Here is a 25635-nt window from a genome sequence, read left to right as displayed (position 1 = left end):
GTTAACATTTAATTATAATGGATTCCGCCGACTGATCGCATTAAAAATAATAAGATTGACGTAAAAATTCTTTTGTGATTTAAATGAATAAGAAAAATCGTTGATCAAAATAAATACAATGTAAATTTAATGTATCATAAACATTATAATAATATAATATGTATACAATATTGTGACTATCTATAAAACTGTCAAAAATAATGAAGTTTACTTCCCGAGCACCCTTAAAATGAAACTTGTTATACAATGGTCAACAAGTTCCACGCCTGAAGTCTTGAAACTCCAATATAAACTACTTTAATGAAAGTTTTACAAAAAAGAAAATCAGTACAACGAAAAACCGTTACTGACATAACAGTGTTATTGTTCTTCCAACAGAGAAAGACAATAATACCTACACTATTGAAGAACGAGAAGAGATATTTTTTGTTCAGCCGGTCCACAAACAATAATCTCAAATACCTTCTACAATGAATCATGTATGTAATCGTTAAACGTACACGCCAGCATTTTGACAATGGCCGAGATAGAATTACAAGCAACGCAACATTGTGTGATTGTATTGATGATATATTTTTTTATTCTGCATGTTACGTCCGATATTCTAACGGCAGTTAATGTTTAAAATAACACAGTTTCTTTTCTTCTTTTAGTAACCCGACTCGCATAGACCAAACTTGAAATCTAAATACTTCTGACTATGTTTTGAATATATTATTATTAATAAACTCACAAGCCATGTCTAGCCACAGACGCCATCGTGGTTTATTTTTTATTAAAATTTTAACTTGCACGTATATCATACTATGTCCATTAAAACTATAAATCATCATTATTATTATATTGTTATGCTCAAGTTTTTTTGGCCTCGATAAGTTATTATTCGAATTAATAATGGCAAATAGAAATAATACCTAGTCGCACATAACGTATAGGGTTAATTGATGGGCACCCAATGTAGAGAAGAATTTTGGGTTATTCAAACAAAAGCTAAAACGAAGTACCATTAATAATTATTGAAAACAATAATGATGATTTGTTTTAAATAATGATAAATTGGACATACGTAGAATTTTTAACCTCGTTTATGACCGCCGATAGATACATTTATTAAGGTGGGCGACATTTTTTTACATTCAATCGTCTGTTATGCACAAAACTAATAACAACTATAAAATTGCTATTTTTGTATAGCAGATAATAACAGTTAGATATTCGATGCAGCACATGTTTGGATCATCGACCTATACCGATAGTTTAAACGAAGGTGAAATGAGAAGGACAACCTATTTTAATATCGAATCTGAGTAAATAAATGTTTCATACCTAGTTATGCAACTTTTTAAGTTTAATGAAAATTTAATTAAAAATGAATAAATTCAATATAATAACAAGTACACTTTCAACGAGTTATCTAAATTAATAACAATACAATTATACAAAAGAAAAACTTGAAATTTAACTGTACTAATTACAGTTAAAAATGAACGGCTAAGTTTCAATCAATATAAAGCTTATGGTTCGTATGGTTTATTTAATATTAAATATAGAACTACAAACAAAACTTAGAGTTTGATATAATGGTTAAGCTTTTAAGTTACATTTATAAAAAGACTTTTAAAATAATCAATTAAACATTGATGAAACTCATACTTTTGGACAAAGACGAGAAGTGAGCAGAATACTAATAAGTGAAAGACAACAACTATTGAAATCAATGCTCAGCTATTAAAAATTACTTTCATTTTATGATATTTTTCATGTTTTTTAATTAATAATTCAAATATTTTTTTTATAGTAATAATATAAAAATGTCAACAATATTATGTTATTAATTTGCACCGTGAATAATTTAAGTACACCACATAAATGAAGTACTCTACTGATTCAAATACGTACTTAAAGAATAAATTGAAAATGCTTTTTGATAAAAAAGAACATATTATGCAATAAACTCGGCTAAGTTGTTTATTACAAAACAATCTCTTAATATTCTGATATCACAAGTTTTTTTTAGCAGTTGTAAAGAAGAATTTCCCTCTAGAGAATATTGCCGTTTTGTTTCAAATAAACCAAAAAATTTCCTGTTCATTTTATTAATAATTTGTCTGCTGTTTTTTACTCTAAAAAGAGAAATATTTGACGACTTAGTTGAATTTTTTTTTAATACTATTTCAAAGAACTGTCTCGCACTTTAATTTTATAAAAATAATTTTGTATTTATTATAAAGATATTAAATATATCTCATCAGAAAAAAGTAAAAAGTAAAAAAATAGCAAGGCATTGTAAAACGTAAATAAATTAGAAAACATTTCTTTAATATACACTTAAAAATCCAGCTAACGAACTTTACAAAACATATGGTACAAATCTGATCAATTATATTAGTGTAATGTTAAAATATGAACTTCCTTGTATACAAGGAAGTTAAAACTTATAAGCTTTAAATCACTAGATATGACAGAATCATAAGATATTATAAAATCAGATAATAAGTTCAACATTAGTATAATTATAGCCATAGAAAATAAACTGTTTTATCAAATGTTAACTGAGTCGAATTATTGATTTCATTTTTAAATATTTAAATTGTTTTATTTTAAAAAATAGTAATAGAATTACAGAATTCAAAGAATAGTTAATAAATACTATAAAATGTAATGATGTTTTAATGAATGTTTAAGTCAAATTCTATACTACATTACCACCAAGAGTTCATACTTGAGAGGATTTTATTTAATTCAGAATCAATTAAAATAAAATTTTAATATTTGTAATCTTATGTGATATTAATTATACATGGTTAACACAACAAATTTTAAAGCATTACTGGACTTAATAACAAAAAACTCTCTAGTATAGTTATTATCATATTATTTCTTAATATTCTTACATCTAACATAAACTGTATAAATTTACAACACAATTGAATTATTTGCTGAATTATTAAGAAATAATACCACTTTGCTATTCCATTAAGTCTGAATTAAATACTAAAAATGTATTATTTTACATTAATACCTAAAAAAGTATACTTTAGGGAATTTTAATATCTATGTGATAAATAAAAAGCCATAGTTCAATAACCTAAGTATTCATTAATTTAAGAATATTTTATTTTTTAAAGAAAAAACTTTCTATTTAGGTAAAACAAAGGAAATAAATACAGGAATACAACTAAACTGTTTTGTTAATAAAATAAGTACAATACAAAAATTTTGCTTTATGAAACAAAATGAAATATAAACTATAAGATTATGAATGCATATATAGAAAAATTTAACACCAATACAGCAACTATAAACATTATATTGTTTGTAATACTCACTTAGCATATAAATATATACTAAAATAATAAAAGTATTAGATGAGTTTTATTATAACTTTAAAGTAATAGATTTTTTGATCAGTTTAATAAATGAGTTATTTATGTAATTTTGATGATATTAGCTTAAAGATTGATCAAAAAGATACATTTTATTTAAGATACATATTTAAAAATGAAATACTGAATAAGTACTTAATTATTTATATATGGTTATGATATACATATTAACATTTTTCTACACAACCTAATAATATATTTTTCAAATAAATATTTACATGAATATTAATTAAACATGAAAATATAAGCTATCACAAAAATGATAATAATTATTCTATGTCATGATATATATTTAATAATATACTATGACTGACAGAAATGAATAATTCAAGTACTATTTTTTCAAATTTGAGAACCATAAAAATTGATTTTCTCACATTAAATAAATATATTCAACGCCATAAAATATATTGAAATATGGAATAGCTATAGCATTAATATTATGATTAATATTTCAAATTTAAAAACAGTGTATATTAATTCATCAAATATTAATAAGAAAATAACAAATAATCAAAGGTAGGTTATCAAAATCTAAAACGGAAATAACACAAAATTATTTTTGAATAGTATCAAAATTATGAATATCTAAATACATATTTGATTTTCAACAGTAAAATTCATATTTTTTAATAGCAAAACTTCAAGGCTCTGAAATAAAATCAAGTCCTACTTTATTTCAAAAATTCAAATTCTTAATGTACTTAAATAAAATATTAAGAATTGCAAACTTGCATTATCATAACTAGGGCATGTAATTATATGACTTCTTAAATTTTGTTTGAGTCATTTTGAATAATCCGAACTTTGTCTTAGGATTTTATAGTAGCGTAAAAATATTTTTCCTTTTTGGGAGTGGATAAACTTTATAATCCCCCCCTCCCATAACTACAACCTCAGTAATATAAAATTATTAAATTATTCAAGTTGATAAATAAAAATTTGTACTGGCTGATGAGGTGTTCGCGATAACTTAACAAAATTGATAAATTCATACAATTTCGTGCCCTATACATAACTTTCAAGCAATAAAAATAACGTAAATATCATATAGCTTCGTTTGGTAGTCATGGTAACCTTAACGTTTCAAATATTTTCCAGGTGGCAAAGGGTATAAACGTTATTAAGCATACACCACGGTAGTAAGATGAAATATATTATGTCAGAAACACTTACCTTAATCAGACAAATCGGCTTAGACCGTCGGCTATGATTAACACACCTAGGGTATAACGAGCTCAACAGGAGGCGGACACATCTTCATGGATGGTTGGTAGTCCAAAACATAAAAATGCCTAAAAATACTCAAAATGAACTATCCGAAAAGTTCTACGCGAACAAAATCACTAGCAGAGATATATGCGAACGACAGCAAAAACATGCACTCCTATCGCACTATGGGTACAAAAAAAAACTAGACCTACAACACTGAGATCTCCTGAGAGTAGACAAATGGCGATCTCTATGGCAATGAACAATTTTACCACGAAAAATGCATCTATTGTTAGCCGTCAAACCAAAATGACAACAATAATAATAATACGTCGTACCCCGTACGGACGACCAACAATAACATAACCTACAAACACCGAACGACGAAACGTGCGAACTGTTTTATGCGGTTGTGCGCGCGCGCCTTCGGTAATCGTCCGTGAATTCCGCAACAGCAGCACACTGCGGCGTCATGACGAGGCATAGCGGGGTGGACGAAGGCTATTGGCAAGACGGCGGCCGACAAAAACAGACCCAGTGGTGGAGGAGAAGGAGAATGTTTTTGTCCGGTCGTAGCGCCTGCGCACAATAAGGGTGGGGTCAAGGTCGGGTAAAATCGCGACGGCAACGACAGTGACTTTTGCACGAGAAGAAAAAAAAAACAAAGTCTGTGTGTTCATAAAAATAATATTACAACAAATCCGCCGAGCGGGGGGGGGACCGAATCTTTGTGGTCGCTGTCGTGGTCTCTAATAGATGTATAAGTGTTACCGGTTACTGCCCCCGCTCGCCATGCACAACCAATGATTAACGTATTAGGTTGCAAAATGATACCGACCATGAAGTGTTATATTTTTAACACAGAAATAAACTTCTTCATTAACATTTAACTATCCGTAAATTCTATTTTATTTCTCTCAGCCGGCTATTTTACTTGTTTTATCCGGTGACTGAATGAGTTACACATTTCAAATTATAATTTTTACGATTTGTTGTTTTGAATGACTACAAAATTAAAAGAAACTATTACGCTCCCATTACGTTTTTTTTTATTTATATATAATTATTTCCGCCGGGCGGTCTGTAGAGACCATGTGGTATAACAGCAGTCGTATAAAAATCGTATTTCTCTAAACTGACAATTACTTTTTTTTAGTTATAAAATGACGGCCACGCTAAAGTCATCTATGTGTCATTTCTCTATTCATTTATTTCAATTCATCGCGTTGTAAAAATAGTAGGCATAAAAACTTAATATTCCCACAAAAACTGTGTTAACACATCCCGTGGTTACAAAAATGGTTTAGATGATCTACGTTTAACACTCATCATAATGATAAATAACTTTTTAAAATTGTACAATTACATTAACACTTATACTATACAATCAAGTTTGAGTTTTGTCTTTTATTTATAACAACTCTGTTTTAAACAGGATTGTAATTAAGAGCCATGAGAGAATATATCCCGCATAAAAAGATTATTACAAGGAGATAAAATTTCATTTTATTTAAAAAATTATTTATGTATATTTTTACAGAAAAAAACCCTAATTACGCCACAGTATTAAAATTGAAGTTTTTTACGAAAATGTAATAGGACAACAATGTAACTTTTTTGTACCAATAAACCCTTCAAATGTTTCACGTAAAACAAGAATGAGTGTTTAAGAGATAATAAAGTTTTACTAAAATTTAAATTATAAATTTTATATTATGAGTATTTTAAACCGACGCAAGACATAAGTGCTTTTATTATAAATCGTCGTTATAACTAATGCTTTATAAAAATTATTCATACCATAAACCAATGATGTTAAAAAGTTAAAAAGTTCAAGTTAAGATAAAAAAGTTAATATTGTTTTAACTTTTCAACTTAACTAGTTAATTTTTTTTCGAATAAACTTTTAACTTAAATAATATAATTTATAATTTGGTAATTTTTAACTGTTAATTTATCGACATTGTTCATACTTAAATTAACTTAATTTCAGTTAATTATTTCTATTAACTTGCATATCTTTGTCATAAGCATAAATAATGAACTGCTAGAAGTATTTAAATCACTATTACAACTCAAAACCGCCCTATATTATTATCCATTCATTAAATATAATAACTAAATATTGCTGTCCATGCTTTATTTCTAAGTTATTTTTTAAATCCGAAAAGTATAACAGAAGCCAACTTGTTGTATTTTCAAGGACACGAAAAAAAGCAAAACACTAAAAATCTCTTCTAGTTAGTTTTTCAAGTAAAAAAAATATGTATAACAATAAAATCATTTAATTTTTATTTTACATAGTACGTTTAACAATGTGTTTGTACATATGTAAAGAATAGTGTAGAAATTAACAAAGTCTAACTATTTTGGGGAAGAATAAGCGATTTAATAATATAATAATAAGTGTTTTCAACTTGTATACCCTCTCTTATTTTAGAGGAATTGTACTTGATTTGTAATTACCATCTAATCTAATTTAACATTTTACTAACTCTAATTTCTTTATATACAGAATATTCAGTAAGTAAAGAAACAGGTCAATTGTTACAAACAACAAGAACAATAGAAACCCCGTTTCCTTACTTACTGAATACTCTATATAACTTCAAGAAATGACATTCATCGCAAGATAAAAAGTTTGTATAAAATGTTCAGTAAGTAAAGAAACGGGTTTCTATTGTTTTCATTTTTATAACAAATTATCTGTTTCCTTAATTACTGAACACCCTGTATAACTGTAGTGCTTGGGTAAAAAGGTATAAATACAAAAATTGCTTAAATGAAGTTAAATACATCATGTTATACATAAAAAAATATTTTTTCGGCATAAAGGGTTATAAAATTATTAATTTTAAACTTAAGCCGAGTACTACACTGCCGTGCTAAGCGAAAACAGGATAACTGCAGTCAACATGATTTTTCAGGAACACAAAAAAACATTTTTAACAGTAAATCAAGATACTCTTTTTTCCCAATGTATGAACATAAGTCAAAAGACAGTAACTCCATTATTTTTTATGTGATATACCAAGTTTTTGTCTTACCGTATATTTTCTTATTTTATATTTCAATTTTAGATGGGTTTTAATAGGAATATATGCTATTTTTACATCAAAAATCGATGTAAAACCACTAAATTTACCTATAGAAACAAAAATAAAAAAGTTGATAAGTAATATGTTCTNCACTAAATTTACCTATAGAAATAAAAATAAAAAAGTTGATAAGTAATATGTTCTTTAATTGTCAATAACTTGATTTAGTATATTATAAAGATTTAAATGGGCGATATTGAAGTTTTGTAAGCTACTGTCAGTTTTCATTAGTAATTTTGTATAATTGTTAGTCATGCCCAATCAGTCATCTAGTAATTTATGACGTTAATGTCGCAGTAATAGCGTATAATTTATCTATTTGCGATTTTATTGGAAAATAAGTAATAAGTAATTACTAAATGAAGTAACTAATAAATTATTATATGTTATGTCAAATAATATACAACATAAGAAATTATATCGGAAAAATAAAATCGATATAAGAGTCACTATTATAATAATTAGGAAACACATTTAAACTAAACAAAATATTTAGTTTCAATATTTAAAAATCTAAAAATGAGCTAACAATTTAAATGCTTTATTATAATAAATAGATTACATATATTCATATACATTTTGAAATGATAATATAGCGATAGGCTCAAATAATGTATAATTTTTATTAAATCAGTTTATTAATATACACAATCAAAAATATTTCCAAACAATTTTTTATGTAACTAATCATAATAAAAAAATTATATTTTTCAAAAATACAAGAATACAATATATTTATAAAAATTTAAGTGTTAAATTTACGGGGTAGTTTATTAATATAAATCACTCGATTTTTCTTAAAATAACAACTATTATAAAAACTTGATTTGGCATTTTTAAGTTTCCTATATGTTTTAAAAATATTAATAATTCAATTTTATGTATTATTCAAATTTTTGATTTATTGTCAACCGTACAAACAAATCAAAAGCATTATTAACAAATTTATCAAAGCTTTTACTCAAATGTTCTGCAAAGTTATCATTACAATTTTCATTATCATTAATAAAAACTTTGTATTGTTTCTTACATGAGTCATGGCGAGGAATATAGTTTGTAAAATGACACAAATTTTTTGAATAATGATAAATATCATGAAATGAGTTATTTAATGTTTTAATCAAATTCCTTGCAAAATCATCATTATCTTCAGGTAATGGCATATATATTATGGTAGATAGTTTTGAAAAAAATGGGTCATTTTCATCTATAATATCTTTACCGTTAGGAAATAAACTTTTAAAATGACATGCATACTTAAAAAGACGATCTGTTAATGCTTTATAGTTCTGGATTTTTGTCAGAAGCAAATTCTTTATTGTTAAGGTCATTATTCTGTTTTTCGTATTAATTTCTTTATCATAGATAGTTTTATAATCACTTGCCATGTATGACAAAAGCCGATTACATAACTTAATATATTCCCAACACTTACATTTTACGAATTTAAAAATTAAGTCTACCTTACTTTCATATTCTCTTGAAACTTCAAAGATGTTATTAACTTCAAAAGTTGTCGTGTTACTTTCAATTACAAATGTAACTTTTATATTCTGGAATTCATTCCATACATTCACATTCCCAAGTAGTTGATTAATATTTTCAGTTTTTTGATTGTCGTCTAATTTGGTTAACACAAAATTTGATTCTAGTAATTGTATTAAAATAAAGATTAATACAAAATAACAGTTAAGAAAATTCATTTTTAACATAATATAAAGTTTAAATAAATAGTATAAACTTTTATAAATCGAAACCAATGAACACTATTACTCAAAACTTGTACTGAGATCTATGTATAGTGTAATGCCATTATTTAATTGTCTTTAGTTATTTATTTTAAGTAGAAATATAAATGATTTATGAAGATAAAGTAAGGCCAACTGTACATTTTTTTAATTTATTTACTTAAATTTTAAAAATAATTTTTTTTAAATATATTTTTTATAACATGAATCATTCCATTAGGTCAACTTGTTAAATGTACTGTAAAATTTTACAAAATTAAAAGTCTACACTGAAATTCCAAAACTTTTATCAATAAATTCGAATTATTTATTTTTTCTAGAAATTTATTAACTTAATGTTTAAAAAAGATAATTATAAGCATTGCAATTAAAAATCATTAATGAGAAAAGGAGTCCCGAAAAGATACATTAATATAATAAAAGATATGTATGATGGCACTTTTACTAGGGTAAAAAGCGTAGGAAGAGTAACAGAAGTAACAGGGTAAGAGTACACTGAGGTTCTGCTTTAAGCCCTTACTTATTCTCTATAATGATAGATGAAAAAAATACAAGGAGTAGTGCATGTTATTTGCTGACAATATAGTGATAATAGGAGAAAATAGGGAGGAAACTAATAAATGACTAGGGGTATGGAGATCAGCTCTTGAAAAAAAGGGTTTAAGAATAAGTAGAAGTAAGACAGAGTATATAAGTACGAGTTTGGCAAAGAAGGACACGAAGTAAGTTAAATGAGGAGATCAGTGACAATAGGCGAGGACGTGATTGGAGAAGTGTAAAGTTTTAAATATTTATTTTAAATAGAAATATGAATGATGTATGAAGATAAATAAGGCTGACAGTATATTGTTTTATTTATCTTTCAATATTTACTTAAATTTTAGAAATAATTATTTAAAAATACATTATTTATAACAGATATAATTTTTCTTACGTCGCCCTGTCAAACAATGTAGTACTATAAAAATAAAATAAAATTATAAAGTGTGAAATTCAAATATTATATTTATTACTACTTGGTTATATTTATATAATTTTGGAGTTACCCTGTTTTTGCTTAACACGGCAGTACAGATACATGATATGCATCGTATATTACACGTTAATAACAAATTACATATGTACATAAAACCATAAAAATATAATATTACGCTATTTTTATCAAAATACTTGATAATTAGATGAGACAATGTATACAACTTCATTATAGCTGTAGAATACATTGCATATAAATCGCAAATACTTAATATATAACGAAAACACAATTACAAACACAAAGTTAACTAATAATTTTTTTTATAGTAGTGTTATTCATAAAAAAAAAAAGAAATCTAGACTAGTTTAGAAACTTCAATAAACTCGTATATTGCCTAAGGCTTTTATCCAATCAAAACATTCTACATGAGTTATCGATCCAGACCAATGTACATACAGTAGAGATGGTAAAAAATATATATTTATATTATCGATATATAATATATTGGCAAAATAATCTAATATATTTTGATTACCATTCTAGAAATATCAATATATTGTTATATCAGGGATATTTTTTATTTTCATAAATTATCAAATATACAAATATTTTTATACATTTTATTTTATACATAAAATTATGTATAATTAATAAACAATTTTTTATGTATAAATTGCGTCCATTATTCTGTGGTACAATTGCATTAATTTTGAATGCTAAGTTATTAAATTAAACTTAGGTCTCTTCTAAAATTTTTTTTTTTCCAAAATTAATTTGTTTTTATTTTGTCATTATTATAACTCAATGGGTTAAAAGACTATAAATTAGTGTTTTACCAAGTGGTAAACCCAACAATGATAAAAATTTTAAAAATACAACATAATCCTGTGATATTTCATAATTAAAAAAAAAAAAGATATGTGATAGATAAACATCTTATTATTGATAGAAAAACAATATCGATATTTGATAATATTGATATATTTTGGCTATTTCTAATATACAGCGAGTTAAGTAAATATTCAGACGTTGTAAAAAAAATACAATTTTATTCTGGAATTACTATCGTCTTACATACTTTAAAAGTGTGGTTAACACCAATAGAAAAATATTTGAACGAGTGATTAAATCATACTTAAAGGTCTGTAAGACGATGTCAATTGGAGAGGGAAATAGTTTTTCTTATACTTTGTCTTAATATTTACTTGATTCACTGTATATAGATACAGCAAAATTCCACAATAAATTGCACACTGATCTCAAATAATCGTTTCTTCTATTCCGGACCATTACTTATAACATATTAATAATAGTATACGAATAGAGTATTTGTTTATTTATTTAAACAAAATAGACTTATTAAAAAACGCGTCTCCGGGATTCCATTGTCTCATTTAAATATTCAAAATTGACTCAACGTAGTTACAAAAAATCTGCAACCCATGTAACAAATAACAATTGTTTATTTTTCGTTTTCTGTTGAATATACGATAAAGACAACTAAGTGAGTTATATTATTCATTAGAAATCGATATAAAAATAACGAGAAACAAGATTCATTCATTTTAGATTTATTAACGGAGAGCAAACGAATGTCAAGTAGTCTATCTATTAATTTTAAACATACTCATTATTAAAATACCTTTGTATAATATAATTATATGAGTACTCTTATAACTAAATAATTATTTTATACAAACTATAAAGTCTTAATTGAGTACAATTGAGTATAACGTGTGGTTTGTATGAATTTTGACACCCTAATTTTTTTTAGGGTCACTCTTCAAACAATATTATTAAAAAAAAATCTTCAATAATTTTTTGATCATCATAAATTTTCAATGATCAAAATTGTTAACTGACAAAAAAATAATAAATATTAGAAACAAAATTAAAAATATTTGTCCAATTGTATATTGTAGCAGGGTTGATACGTTTTAAACGCTGCTTGTATAAAACACCAAACGTGTCAAATTTGCATTGGTATTATGAAATTTTTTAAACAGATTTAAAAAAAAAACCCAGCACAGGGGGGTCGCGGCACAGTGGTGACGTGGCATAGTTGGATCAAGTATAATGATATCTGACAGTGATTAAAATCACTATCAAAAATAAACGCTTCGATGCAAATCTTTAGATAGTGTTTAATTTAAAAAAAATTGGTGTTTTATTCCAAAAGCTACTTGATCTGCTGGTTCCTTATTAATATCTCGATAAAGATAAAGTATGTTAAATGAAAAAGGGTTTATTAAAAAATATTATTTCTCATAAAAAAATTGTGTGGATCCATAAACTTTTCAATAAGTTATAGCATTATAAAGTTAAATATAATATAAATAATAAAATCGAGAATTTTCACACGAAAATAGCATTCGGTAGCCATTTTCGCCGTGAAGACAAGTCCAGAGGTCAAATTTTTTTTTTTCAAATTAAAGTATATTACATTAGCTTTAATTTAAGATATATATAAAAGTGTCAGACCTTCCGGAACATTTTCAAAAGTTAAGTTGAAAAAGTTAATTTTTTGTGAAAAAGTTGTCATTTTAAATCCCCCCCTGTGGGCAGATTAAGTGTCAGATTTACAAAAAAAATATACCAAATGATAAGTAAAGACATCAAGCATCTATATAAAAAAAAATTATATTGATATGTTCATTTTTGAAAAAGTTAGAGCATTATTAAGTTAAAAATATAAAAAAAAATTATTTTACAAAAATCGTAATTTTTTATTAACTTTGATGTCAACTTTCACCACGAAGACAAGTCCAGAGGTCAAATTTTTTTTTTTCAAATTAAAGTATATTACATTAGCTTTAATTTAAGATATATATAAAAGTGTCAGACCTTCCGGAACATTTTCAAAAGTTAAGTTGAAAAAGTTAATTTTTTGTGAAAAAGTTGTCATTTTAAATCCCCCCCTGTGGGCAGGTTAAGTGTCAGATTTACAAAAAAAATATACCAAATGATAGGTAAAGACATCAAGCATCTATATAAAAAAAAATTATATTGATATGTTCATTTTTGAAAAAGTTACGGCAGTTTTTAGTAAAAAAAATTGAAAAAATTTCGAAAATTAGCGATTTTTAAATTTGTAATTTTTTTGGAGGTTTCCCCCATTTACGGGGAACGAGGGAAATTTTTTCAATTTTGAAGGGTAATGTCTTCGACTAGATACGATTTGTGATCTTTTGACGTATCGTTGAAAGAAATCCGTTCGGTGAGAGCTGAGAAAAAGTGGTAACAGACACAAAAAAAAAAAAAAAACACATCATAGTAAAACCAATACCTTCTCAGCTTCGCATCGAAGCTAAAAAACATTTTTTTAACAACCTTGTATTGTAGGCTTCGCTTTCTAATATTGGTATTCGCGTATTAAGAATTTTTCGGAGGCTATTGCCTTCTCCTTCGAACAACCCCCTAAATACAACACTGGTTATAAAGTGAAATTCTTTTACGTCTTATCATAAAACAACCTTGCTAGTAACAGTACAAGGTTTTATATGTACAGCATTTTCAAACTCTATTTTTATACACGCCATACACCTGTTGATTTTTTAAATTCACGAACAAAATCTATCTGTTATTCTATCATAACGCTGTTCACGAGTCATTAAATTATTTTAAAACTATTTGTACATAATGGTAAAAATACTTACTGTACCAAATGAATAATATATCATGAAATAAGAAAAAACTAAAATAAATTTTTATATTATCACTTAATAGTTGGCGCACAAATAATTTTTAAATTTAATCGGTTTCCTCTGGACTTTGGCCCCATTTGACTACCTTCGTTGTTCGACGACTAGCAGATTTTTCAAAAACATTATGTCATGAAAAACTAATTTGTAAATTGAGTAATCTTAAAGAAATTTATATTATTCACAATATCCAAATTATCTGAAAACTGAAATACTGAGTAAAGTTAGGGAATTAAAGAATAACTCTATTAAGATAATAAAAGCAACTTTTTAAAGTTATAGTTCATGTCGATTTAGGTTGAATATAACATTATATGTCTTATGAAAAAACCTTATTATTTTATATACATGATTTGACTTTTTCTCTAAACAATTTTGTCAGGAATACTATACTTTAGTAACTATTCAATATTTTTTTTACCGTTTAAAACAAATCTTCGTCATGGTTTTGAATATGTTAATATTTAAAGTCATAACAATAATTACATTTTAGGGTGAACTAATTTTTTTGTAATATTATGACCCGTGAAGGCAAAATGTCTACGTCCTTGAAGTCAGCACTTACATATTTATAATTCATACAAACTGAATTATCACACTTAGTTTTCTAATAATAATGAAGTTTTACCACTTACCACTAGGGAATTTTTGGATACTACATTATACATTACTAGATGGGAGGAATTCAAGCAAAACTGAGTGGGTTAAGTCCATCCTTCCTCCCTCCTAGTTTGAGCAATGTCAATGTTACATTCTAATACTAGTAACTCGCATGATTAAGAGTATTAATAAAAAATAACAGTTTGAGGTCATTAAAAACCTTTTCATTACTTTTTATTTATTCTATTGTGTTTAAATGTTAGAAGGTCTAACTGTAACACCTTATAGACAAAGGGAAAAAATTGATATTTTAAAAATCAGTTAAAATGTAAACGATCTATAATAAGTTCGAAATCGAAGGTCATTTACTTTTAAAGCCATAGGGCTTATTAGTAGCTAAATAAGTGTATAGCAAGCCTTAGTAGATTAATAGTAAAATGCCAAATAGATAATTAAATTCAGTATTAATTATTTATTGTCAAATTAAAGACAGGAAACACTGATAATTAATTATAAATTTTATACAGTGTCTTAAAAGAATCGAGCAGCAGCACTCATGTTGTGTAGATTTTATTTTTATATCATTTATACTTCTAGGAAATACAACCCTCTCAAAATTATTGACCAAAAATAAATTAAAACTTAAAAGTTATTTAATCATCTTTGTAAAAATTAACACATGAGCTAAATTAATGGTGGAGCAATTAATCTAATTGATTTTTTCTAACTATAGTAAAATTATTTTTGATTACATTTAAAACAAAAAGTCCTATTAGATACAACAATTATTATGACTTCTTTCTTAATATCCCCTTTAATTGCTGCGAACGATAGCTAAATTTCCATATTTGTTTAAGTGACTGTTTTTAAATTTAGTATTAATTTTACTATGATGTGTTTTTTTATTTTGTTGTATCTATCACTATTTTTTCTCAGCTACCACTGAAACGATTTTTTTCAACGATACGTCAAAAGATCACAAATCATATGTAATCGAAGTCATTAGCCTCAACATTTAAATAAATTTCCCTCGTTCCTTGTAAATGGTGAAAATCACCCAAAAAATTACGATTTTTAAAATTGGTAAATTTCGAAATTCTTTTTTATTTTTTTTTTCTTCTAAAATTATTCCTAACTTATTGAAAAATGAACGAATCAAAACAGTTCTTTTTTATATTAAAAACCATAAATATTTTTCTTTCATTTGATAAACATTTGTTGAAAATCTGACCCTTTACATGCTCACAGGGGCGATTCAAAAAAGCAATTTTTCCACACATTTTAAACTTTTTCAACTTGATTTTTGAAAATGTTCGAGTAGTATTTTATTTAATCTTAAATTAAAACTTATGTTATATACTTAACTATGAAAAAAAAAAATTCCAGATATACTGAAAATGGTTATTATATTCGAAAGTATGCTATTATGTGTTAAAATTCTTGGTACTGTAATTTAATTTATTTAAAGATACCTTAATAGAAAAATACACCGATTTTCATGAATATTTTATAAATCCAATTGACATAAAATATAAAGTTAAACTTTTTCAAATTTTATTTTTTTTTTAGGTTGAAAAAAGTAATTCTAAAATTTGAATTTGCTTAAATTTCTAATTTTATCGAACGATAAAAATTATAACAATACTAAATTATTAAATATCAATTTCATACTATTTTTAGTTCCTTTAATAAATATTTAGTCATATATTATACTTATAAATCATAGAACTACTAATTAGGATCAATAAAGGAAATAGTATTTAATTTTGCTTTTGAATAATCCACAAATCTCTTAAAATTAAAAACTATCTACAAATTTAAATCATAGCGTTTCTTATAATAATTATATTAATCACTGTCAGATATCATCTATACTTGTCCCAACTATGCTACGCTCACTTTATGCCGCGACCTAACTGTGCTACCGTTTTTATCAACTCGATTCTAGTCTCTGGCTTTAAGAATCCATGAATCAAATAATATGTTTTGTACAGCATATTATGTATTTAATAGAACTTCGAGTTCGTGTTTTGATAATATAAATTTGTTCTAAAATGTTCAGTTTACTTTTTTGAGACCACAATTTTTAAAATTCATCATTGGCATAGACTTTAATAATTATAGCATGACATTAATCTCTAAAAAGTGTATCTATATCTTCAAAAAATATATTTAATTAATAGTAATAATATAAGCTCATGATAATAAATATCCGCTATAATATAAAGCTACCAGTTTACAAAAATTTTTATTTCCCTTATTTTGTTGTTAGTTGTTTTACAGAACCTTACAAATCATAGCGGTGAAACTGGTTATATATTGAAGGGTCTGTAGTTTAGGTTGTTAATTTCTTCTCGAGCTGCTTAGTCTGCTTCTTTATGTTAATTATAGTTATTTGATAAAACAAGTCAAAAAATAAAAATATTTTATTCGCTTAAACCATTATAAATTTACAATTTATTTAGATTGTAAAATTAACTCTGTACATGAATGATCAATTCTTTGTAATGTTAGCATAAAATCTAAAGATTTAAATTTAAATTTGAAAAAATCAATTCTATAGTAGGTATCTAATGAATACATTTACATAAAATTTTAAAGTATATTTTAAATCTCAAATTACTCATATTATTCAAAATATTTGTCCCAAGTTGTCGTTTTAAAGATAAAATAGTTAAGAATTACCTTTATAATATATTACAATTATCTTCAGACTATACCTAGGATTTTAATTTTTAATCACTTAAACGGAAGCTATTATTTATATGCCCTAGTGAGCTTGAAATACGACCCTTCTCAACTAAAGGTAATCTTTTAGCTTCGATGCGAAGCTGAGAAGGTATTGGTTTTACTATGATGTGTTTTTTTTTTTTTTTTTTTGACTGTTACCACTTTTTCTCACCGAATCGATTTCTTTCAATGATACGTCAAAAGATCACAAATCGTATCTAGTCGAAGACATTACCCTCAAAAATTGAAACAAATTCCCTCGTTCCCCGTAAATGGGGGAAACCTCCAAAAAAATTACAAATTTAAAAATCGCTAATTTTCAAAATTTTTTCAATTTTTTTTACTTAAAAGTGCCTTTACTTTTTCAAAAATGAACAAATCAATATAATTTTTTTTTTTATAGATGCTTGATGTCTTTACCTATCATTTGGTATATATATCTTAAAGTAAATCTAATGTAATATACTTTATCATGGAAAAAAGAAATTTCGGACTTTATTTTGTCTTCAGGGTGAAAATGGCTACCAAATACTATTTTTGTTTGAAAATTCTCAATTTTATACTTTTTACTTTAAAATGCTATAACTTTTTAAAAAATGTATGGATCAATACCATTTTTATATGAAAAGTAGTATTTATATCCCTCTTTCATTCGACATATTATCTGAATCGGGATATTAATAACGAACTAGCAGATCATGTTGCTTTTGGTATAATCCACCAATTTTTTAAAATTAAACACTATCTAAAGATTTGCATCGAAGCGTTTTTTTTTATAGTGATTTTAATCACTGTCAGATATCATAATACTTGATCCAACTATGCCACGTCACCACTGTGCCGCGATCCCCCTGTGCTGGGTTTTTTTTAAAAAAATAATATGTAATGTTTTTATACACAGTGTAGGATTACTAATTGTACAATTCAAATATATTATTTACTCTAAGGTTTTTTTATAGTGTATTTGATAAAAATATATTAACTTGGATACTATTATCCATATTGATTATCAAGTTATAGTATTATATTTTTACGTCTTTGGTTACAATAATTTGAAACTTACAGCAAAAGAGAATCGCCGTATTCGACAATTAAAACAATTATAACTATAATGCTACTAGTACTATTTGTTATTAAAAAAAGTTTTTTTGTAGACATCAAAAGACACACAATCACTACCTGAAAAAAAAGTAAAACAAATGGTATAAATCGAAGTACAAAAAAAAATTAAATTATTGCCGTAATCAAATGCTACATAATTATAAAAAAATTGGAGTTTGGGCACTACTTTTATATAAATTATGGTCCATCCGCCAACTTGACATTTTGTTAAAGGACTGCTTAAAATGTACTGTAGATGAATAAACTAGAAGTTGATAGACTTGGTGACACATCATCTCTCTAGATAATCCAATAGTATTGTTTTGTAAGACAAGAACATTTAGTTCTTCTGTACGCTGTCTAAGGAATAGTGACTAAGATTTTTTGGTAGTAATTAATTACTTACTGTGTTTACAATTTTAGGTCTGTTGAAAGGACGTTGTCACGATTTTATATCGTGAGCACAATCAAATTTGCTGATTATTTCGTGATAACTAAATTGGTTAAAACTTGCGTTCTATAAAGCAACAATTAAAATACTAAGTACAGATTTATATATAATTTAAAATTATTCAACGCACGAATGAAAGACTTAATAATAGGATTGTAAAGTGAAACAACAAAATCAGTTGAGTTACATTGAATTTCATGTATCTAATAAAGATCTAGAAGTAACTGTATCAAAAAATAATGAAGCGCTTGAAAATAATTAAATTGATTAACTTTGAAGGTTAAAATTTATCAGGTAATAAACGTCCACTCACTTAAGACTTACTAACAACGCCAGGTCATTTCTCCGGCGATTTCCAATGATCATTTTGAGTGATGATTGAATAAACTATCAATATGATTGGCAGTAAATTAATTGAGTTGATATAATTCAATAAAAATACTTAACTACATTATTTAATTTATTTTTCAGTGCTTAAATAGATTTTAAAGTTATTGAACATAATTTTTTTCGCTTTAATATAAAGTTGAATTATTTTATTAAACATTTTTTGATTTTACGATAATTCTTACATAAATGTTTGTTAGATCAAAATCTTAGCTATCACAAAACTTGCTTTAAAAAATTATAAGTCAAATAATTATAAATCACATCAAGTTTTCTCTAGGCATAAAAAATTTTAAAATATTGTTTTAATTTATAATAAAAAATTATATTTTTTCTTTTTATTCAGAAATTGTTACCATTTTTTTATAAGTTTGTGTTATTAAATATTTTACTACTTAAATGTACAAAAGACTAAACAATGATTACAGTAAAAGTCTCTGACATTCTAAATTAAAAAAAAATCCGATACACTAAATACGTGAAACCTAAAAAATCTCACATGTTTTATGTATAACTCTACAAACTTTTGCAATAAAAAAAAAATTAAAAAATAAACTTTTTCATAGACCCTTCTTTAAAATTTCCTCCAAAAGACTCACATAAACTACACAGAAAAACTTATCTACAATATAATATCTTCTACAAAAATAGTTATATAACATTAATTTTAAGGATTGAAGAAATCCCAAAGGATATCGCCAATAAAAACAAAATATGATAGGGCTGAGTAAAGTTTTTCTTGAGTAAATTTATAAATATTATATTTTGTTTTATCAATCTAAAACAGTTACACAATTGTTTAACAATTATTTTTGTTTAGTAAAGATAAGAAAATTCTTAATGCGATATAAAATAATATACATTAAAAAAAAATGGTCACTTGATTCCTGTGGGTTATCAAAAAATTTAACACGAGTCAAAAGAACAAAAGTGTGTATGGAATCAAAAATTTACGAGTTTAGAAAAGGAGATGTCAAGTATATCAGTCATAAAAACACTGTATTTGTTAATAGTTGGAAAATTTGGCAAGTATACGATTATTGATGTACTTGACAAGTACATCAGTTTTGAGATCCTAACTTGAAAAGATTACGTTAATTGAAATGATACAATGGTTGGAATATTTATGAGCGCAATCTTTCAAACGGTTAGGTTTTATCTAAAAAGGTCAAAACAAAAAGAAAATATTTCTTTACATTTTTAAGGGGTTTTTAATTATAATTAAAGAAAACTAGATTGTTAACACTAGTTTAGTTTTATTGATATCAATTTAAATCAAAAGTTATCTAAGTTTTAAGTACTCAATAATAATAAAATAAATATTGATTATTGGCTAATTTATATCATAAAAGAGGAATTTTTAATAGAATAGAATAGTATAGATAGTAATAATAAAAATATGTCAGCAAAAAAAAAGGATTGCTTATTATAAGTATAAAATAAATCTTCATAATTTCTATAACAAATTTAAATGAGACATTTTCATAAATTTTATATAAATAAAAAATTAATCTTAATAAAATTGTGTTCGATTAAAAATAAAAATTAGTTTTAAGGTACAATTGATTAAAATATTTTTATATGTCGAGTAAAAAATAATTTGTTTTAAAGGTACTTTTAACGATAACTAGTTCTTTCTTTTTGAATTTGTTCTTCATCTTTTCTTAATTCAAATTAAATTTAAGTTTTTTATAAGCAGCTGTCATATAGCTATACTTAAAATGTATTTACTTTTTGTAAAATATAAATACTTGAGCAGTTGTTTTATCATTTTATACTATAAAAATACATGAAATTTCTAAAAAAAAGTAAACAGTTAAAGTGAGTAATCTCCTAAAAGCTATTAATTCACACTAAAGATTCATTCAAATAGCTAATTACTCCATAGTATTAAAACTAGAGATCAAAAACAAATAACAAAATAAAATTCTTGTGGTTAACATATACAAATAAATAAAAATAATTCATTAAAAACTTTTCTTGCTCAGCTATAATATTCCACATTTTTTTAAAATATTATTTGACAAGAATACTCCAAATAACATTATTTCTTCAATATGTTTTTAAAACTTTAAACTATTAAAAAAAAAACATTCGCAGGAATACTTTTTTAAATTCAATTTTAAAAAAGTCACTCACATGTCAAAATCAAACATAACACAGTTGCTTTTTTTATACGAGTAAGATTAAGACACTATTTTTTCCATATTAACTTTTATAAATTTCCAGCTTACGCGTAAAACATGTACATAAATGGATTCATACAATATAAAAAAACCCGGTACAGTGGTGATGTGGCATAAATAGGTCAAGTGTAATAATATCTGACAGTGATTAAAATAACTATCATAAAAAACGCTTCGATGCAAATCTTTATATAGTGTTTAATTTTAAAAAATTGGTGGGTTATTAAAAAGCTACATATCTGCTATTTCCTTATTAGCTTCGATGCGAATCTGAGAAGGTATTGGTTTTACTAAGATGTGGTTTTTTTTTTGTGACTGTTACCACTTTTTCTCAGCTCTCACCGAATCGATTTCTTTCAATGATACGTCAAAAGATCACAAATCGTATCTAGTCGAAGACATTACCCTCAAAAATTGAAAAAAATTCCCTCGTTCCCCGTAAATAGGGGAAACCTCCAAAAAAATTACAAATTTAAAAATCGCTAATTTTCGAAATTTTTTCAATTTTTTTACTTAAAATTGTTATAACTTTTTTAAAAAAATTTGACCCTTTACCTGCCCACAGGAAGGGATTTAAAATGACAACTTTTTCACAAAAAATTAATTTTTTTAACTTAAATTTTGAAAGTGTTCCGGAAAGTCTGACACTTTTATATATATCTTAAATTAAAGCTAATGTAATGCACTTAACTATGGAAAAAAAAAATTTCGGACTTTATCTTATCTTCACGGTGAAAATAGCTACCGAATGCTATTTTTGTGTGAAAATTTTCGATTTTATTTTTTACATTTTTAATTTTATAATGATATAATTTATTGAAAAGTGTATGGATCAACATAATTAATTTAGGAGAAATAATATTTATATCCCTTTTTTATTCGACATACTTTATCTTAATCAGGATATTAATAAAGAACTAGCAGATCATGTAGCTTTTGTAATAATCCACCAATTTTTTAAAATTAAACACTATCTAAAGATTTGTATTGAAGCGTTTTTTATGATAGTGATTTTAATCACTGTCGGATATCATTATACTTGATCCAACTATGCCACGTCACCACCGTGCCGCGACCCCCCCCTGTGCTGGGTTTTTATATCTTGATTAAGATAAAGTATGTCGAATGAAAGAGGGATATAAATACTACTTTTCATATAAAAATGGTATTGATCCATACATTTTTTAATAAGTTATAGCATTTTAAAATAAAATGTATAAAATTGAGAATTTTCAAACAAAAATAGTATTCGGTAGCCATTTTCACCCTGAAGACAAAATAAAGTCCGAAATTTTTTTTTTCCATAGTAAAGTGTATTACATTATCTTTAATTTAATATATATAAAAGTGTCAAACTTTCCGGAACACTTTAAAAAATTAAGTTGAAAAAGTCAATTTTTTGTAAAAAGNCCGGAACACTTTAAAAAATTAAGTTGAAAAAGTCAATTTTTTGTGAAAAAGTTGTAATTTTGAATCCCTCCCTGTAGGCAGGTAAAAAGTCAGATTTATAAAAAAAATATACCTACTGATAGGTAAAGACATCATGCATCTATCAAAAAAAAGAATTATATTGATCCATACATCTTTCAAAAAGTTATAGCATTATAAAGTTAAAAATATAAAAAATAATTTTTTTACAAAAATCGTATTTTTTTAATAAACTTTGATGTCTATTTTCACCATGAAGATAAAATATAGTCCGAAAATTTTTTTTTGCATAATTAAGTATATTACATTAGCTTTAATTTAATATATATATTAGTGTCAGACTTTCCGGAACACTTTCAAAAGTTAAGTTAAAAATGTTCTACTTTCTACGCGCATTTTTTGGATTTGAGCCCCCCTCGTATATAGGGAAATGATCCGATTTAAAAAAACAGTATGTCAAATGAAAAATGTATATAAATACTACTCTTCATGAAAAAATTTTACTGATCCATACATTTTTCAAAAAGTTATAGCATAATAAAGTTAAAGAAACCCAGCACAGGGGGGTCGCGGCACGGTGGTGACGTGGCATAGTTGGATCAAGTATAATGATATCCGACAGTGATTAAAATCACTATCATAAAAAACGCTTCAATACAAATCTTTAGATAGTGTTTAATTTTAAAAAATTGGTGGATTATTACAAAAGCTACATGATCTGCTAGTTCTNACAAAACCTACATGATCTGCTAGTTCTTTATTAATATCCTGATTAAGATAAAGTATGTCGAATAAAAAAGGGATATAAATATTATTTCTCCTAAAATAATTATGTTGATCCATACACTTTTCAATAAATTATATCATTATAAAGTTAAAAATGTAAAAAATAAAATCGAAAATTTTCACACAAAAATAGCATTCGGTAGCCATTTTTGCCGTGAAGACAAGTCCAGAGGTCAAATTTTTTTTTTTTCAAAAGTATATTACATTAGCTTTAATTTAAGATATATATAAAAGTGTCAGACCTTCCAGAACATTTTCAAAAGTTAAGTTGAAAAAGTTAATTTTTTGTAAAAAGTTGTCATTTTAAATCCCCCCCTTGTGGGCAGTTAAAGGGTCAGATATAAAAAAAAAATATACCAAATTAAAATTAATGATGTCATGCATCTATATAAAAAAAATTATATTGATTTGGTTATTTTTAAAAAAGTTATGGCAATTTTAAGTAAAAAAACCCAGCACAGGGGGGTCGCGGCACAGTGGTGACGTGGTATAGTTGGATCAAGTATAATGATATCTGACAGTGATTAAAATCACTATCAAAAATAAACGCTTCGATGCAAATCTTTAGATAGTGTTTAATTTTAAAAAAATTGGTGTTTTATTCCAAAAGCTACTTGATCTGCTGGTTCCTTATTAATATCTCGATTAAGATAAAGTATGTCGAATGAAAAAGGGTTTATTAAAAAATATTATTTCTCATAAAAAAATTGTGTGGATCCATAAACTTTTCAATAAGTTATAGCATTATAAAGTTAAATATAATATAAATAATAAAATCGAGAATTTTCACACGAAAATAGCATTCGGTAGCCATTTTCGCCGTGAAGACAAGTCCAGAGGTCAAATTTTTTTTTTTCAAATTAAAGTATATTACATTAGCTTTAATTTAAGATATATATAAAAGTGTCAGACCTTCCGGAACATTTTCAAAAGTTATGTTGAAAAAATAAATTTGTTGTGAAAAAGTTGTCATTTTAAATTTCCCCCTGTGGGCAGGTTAAGTGTCAGATTTACAAAAAAAATATACCAAATGATAAGTAAAGACATCAAGCATCTATATAAAAAAAAATTATATTGATATGTTCATTTTTGAAAAAGTTAGAGCATTATTAAGTTAAAAATATAAAAAAAAATTATTTTACAAAAATCGTAATTTTTTATTAACTTTGATGTCAATTTTCACCACGAAGACAAGTCCAGAGGTCAAATTTTTTTTTTTCAAATTAAAGTATATTACATTAGCTTTAATTTAAGATATATATAAAAGTGTCAGACCTTCCGGAACACTTTCAAAAGTTAAGTTGAAAAAGTTCTACTTTCTATATGCATTTTTTATATTTGAAGCCCCCCCATATATAGGGAAATAGTCTGATTTAAAAAAAAAGTATATCCAATGAAAGATGTATATAAATACTACTTCTCATGAAAAAATTGTATTGATCCATACATTTTTTAAAAAGTTATAGCACTTTAAAGTAAAAAATGTAAATTATAAAATCGAAAATTTTCACACAAAAATAGCATTCGGTAGCCGTTTTCACCATGAAGACAAGTCCAGAGGTCAAATTTTTTTTTTTCAAATTAAAGTACATTACATTAGCTTTAATTTAAGATATATATAAAAGTGTCAGACCTTCCGGAACACTTTCAAAAGTTAAGTTGAAAAAGTTCTACTTTCTATATGCATTTTTTATATTTGAAGCCCCCCCTATATATAGGGAAATAGCCTGGTTTAAAAAACAAGTATATCCAATAAAAGATGTGTATAAGTACTACTTCTCATGAAAAAATTGTATTGATCCATACATTTTTTAAAAAGTTATAGCACTTTAAAGTAAAAAATGT

General features: G+C 25.5%; 1 protein-coding gene and 2 long non-coding RNA genes across 3 annotated transcripts in view; 2 read left to right on the top strand and 1 right to left on the bottom strand.

The window, feature by feature from the left end:
* LOC126904500 (insulin-like peptide receptor) overlaps window positions 1-5050 on the bottom strand; it is a 32210-nt gene extending 27160 nt beyond the window's left edge. Inside the window, exon 1 of the mRNA XM_050683581.1 lies at window positions 4563-5050. The gene's annotated coding sequence lies outside the window, so the exon portion shown is untranslated. The remainder of the gene's footprint in view (window positions 1-4562) is intronic.
* On the top strand, window positions 1214-4715 carry LOC126904510 (uncharacterized). Its single transcript, XR_007703766.1, has 2 exons — window positions 1214-1519; window positions 4488-4715. It is a non-coding gene; the product is annotated as an uncharacterized LOC126904510 (long non-coding RNA).
* A 5599-nt stretch (window positions 5051-10649) lies between the features above and the next one.
* LOC126904512 (uncharacterized) lies at window positions 10650-19160 on the top strand. The gene is made up of 3 exons (XR_007703768.1): window positions 10650-10886; window positions 18606-18903; window positions 18976-19160. It is a non-coding gene; the product is annotated as an uncharacterized LOC126904512 (long non-coding RNA).
* The last annotated feature ends 6475 nt before the right edge of the window (window positions 19161-25635 follow it).

The sequence above is a fragment of the Daktulosphaira vitifoliae genome, unplaced genomic scaffold, assembly GCF_025091365.1.
Source record: "Daktulosphaira vitifoliae isolate Bord-2020 unplaced genomic scaffold, ASM2509136v1 Scaffold_4, whole genome shotgun sequence".
NCBI classification, from domain to species: domain Eukaryota; kingdom Metazoa; phylum Arthropoda; class Insecta; order Hemiptera; family Phylloxeridae; genus Daktulosphaira; species Daktulosphaira vitifoliae.
Note: the sequence above shows the minus strand (reverse complement) of the source record. Positions and strands in the feature narration are given on the sequence as shown.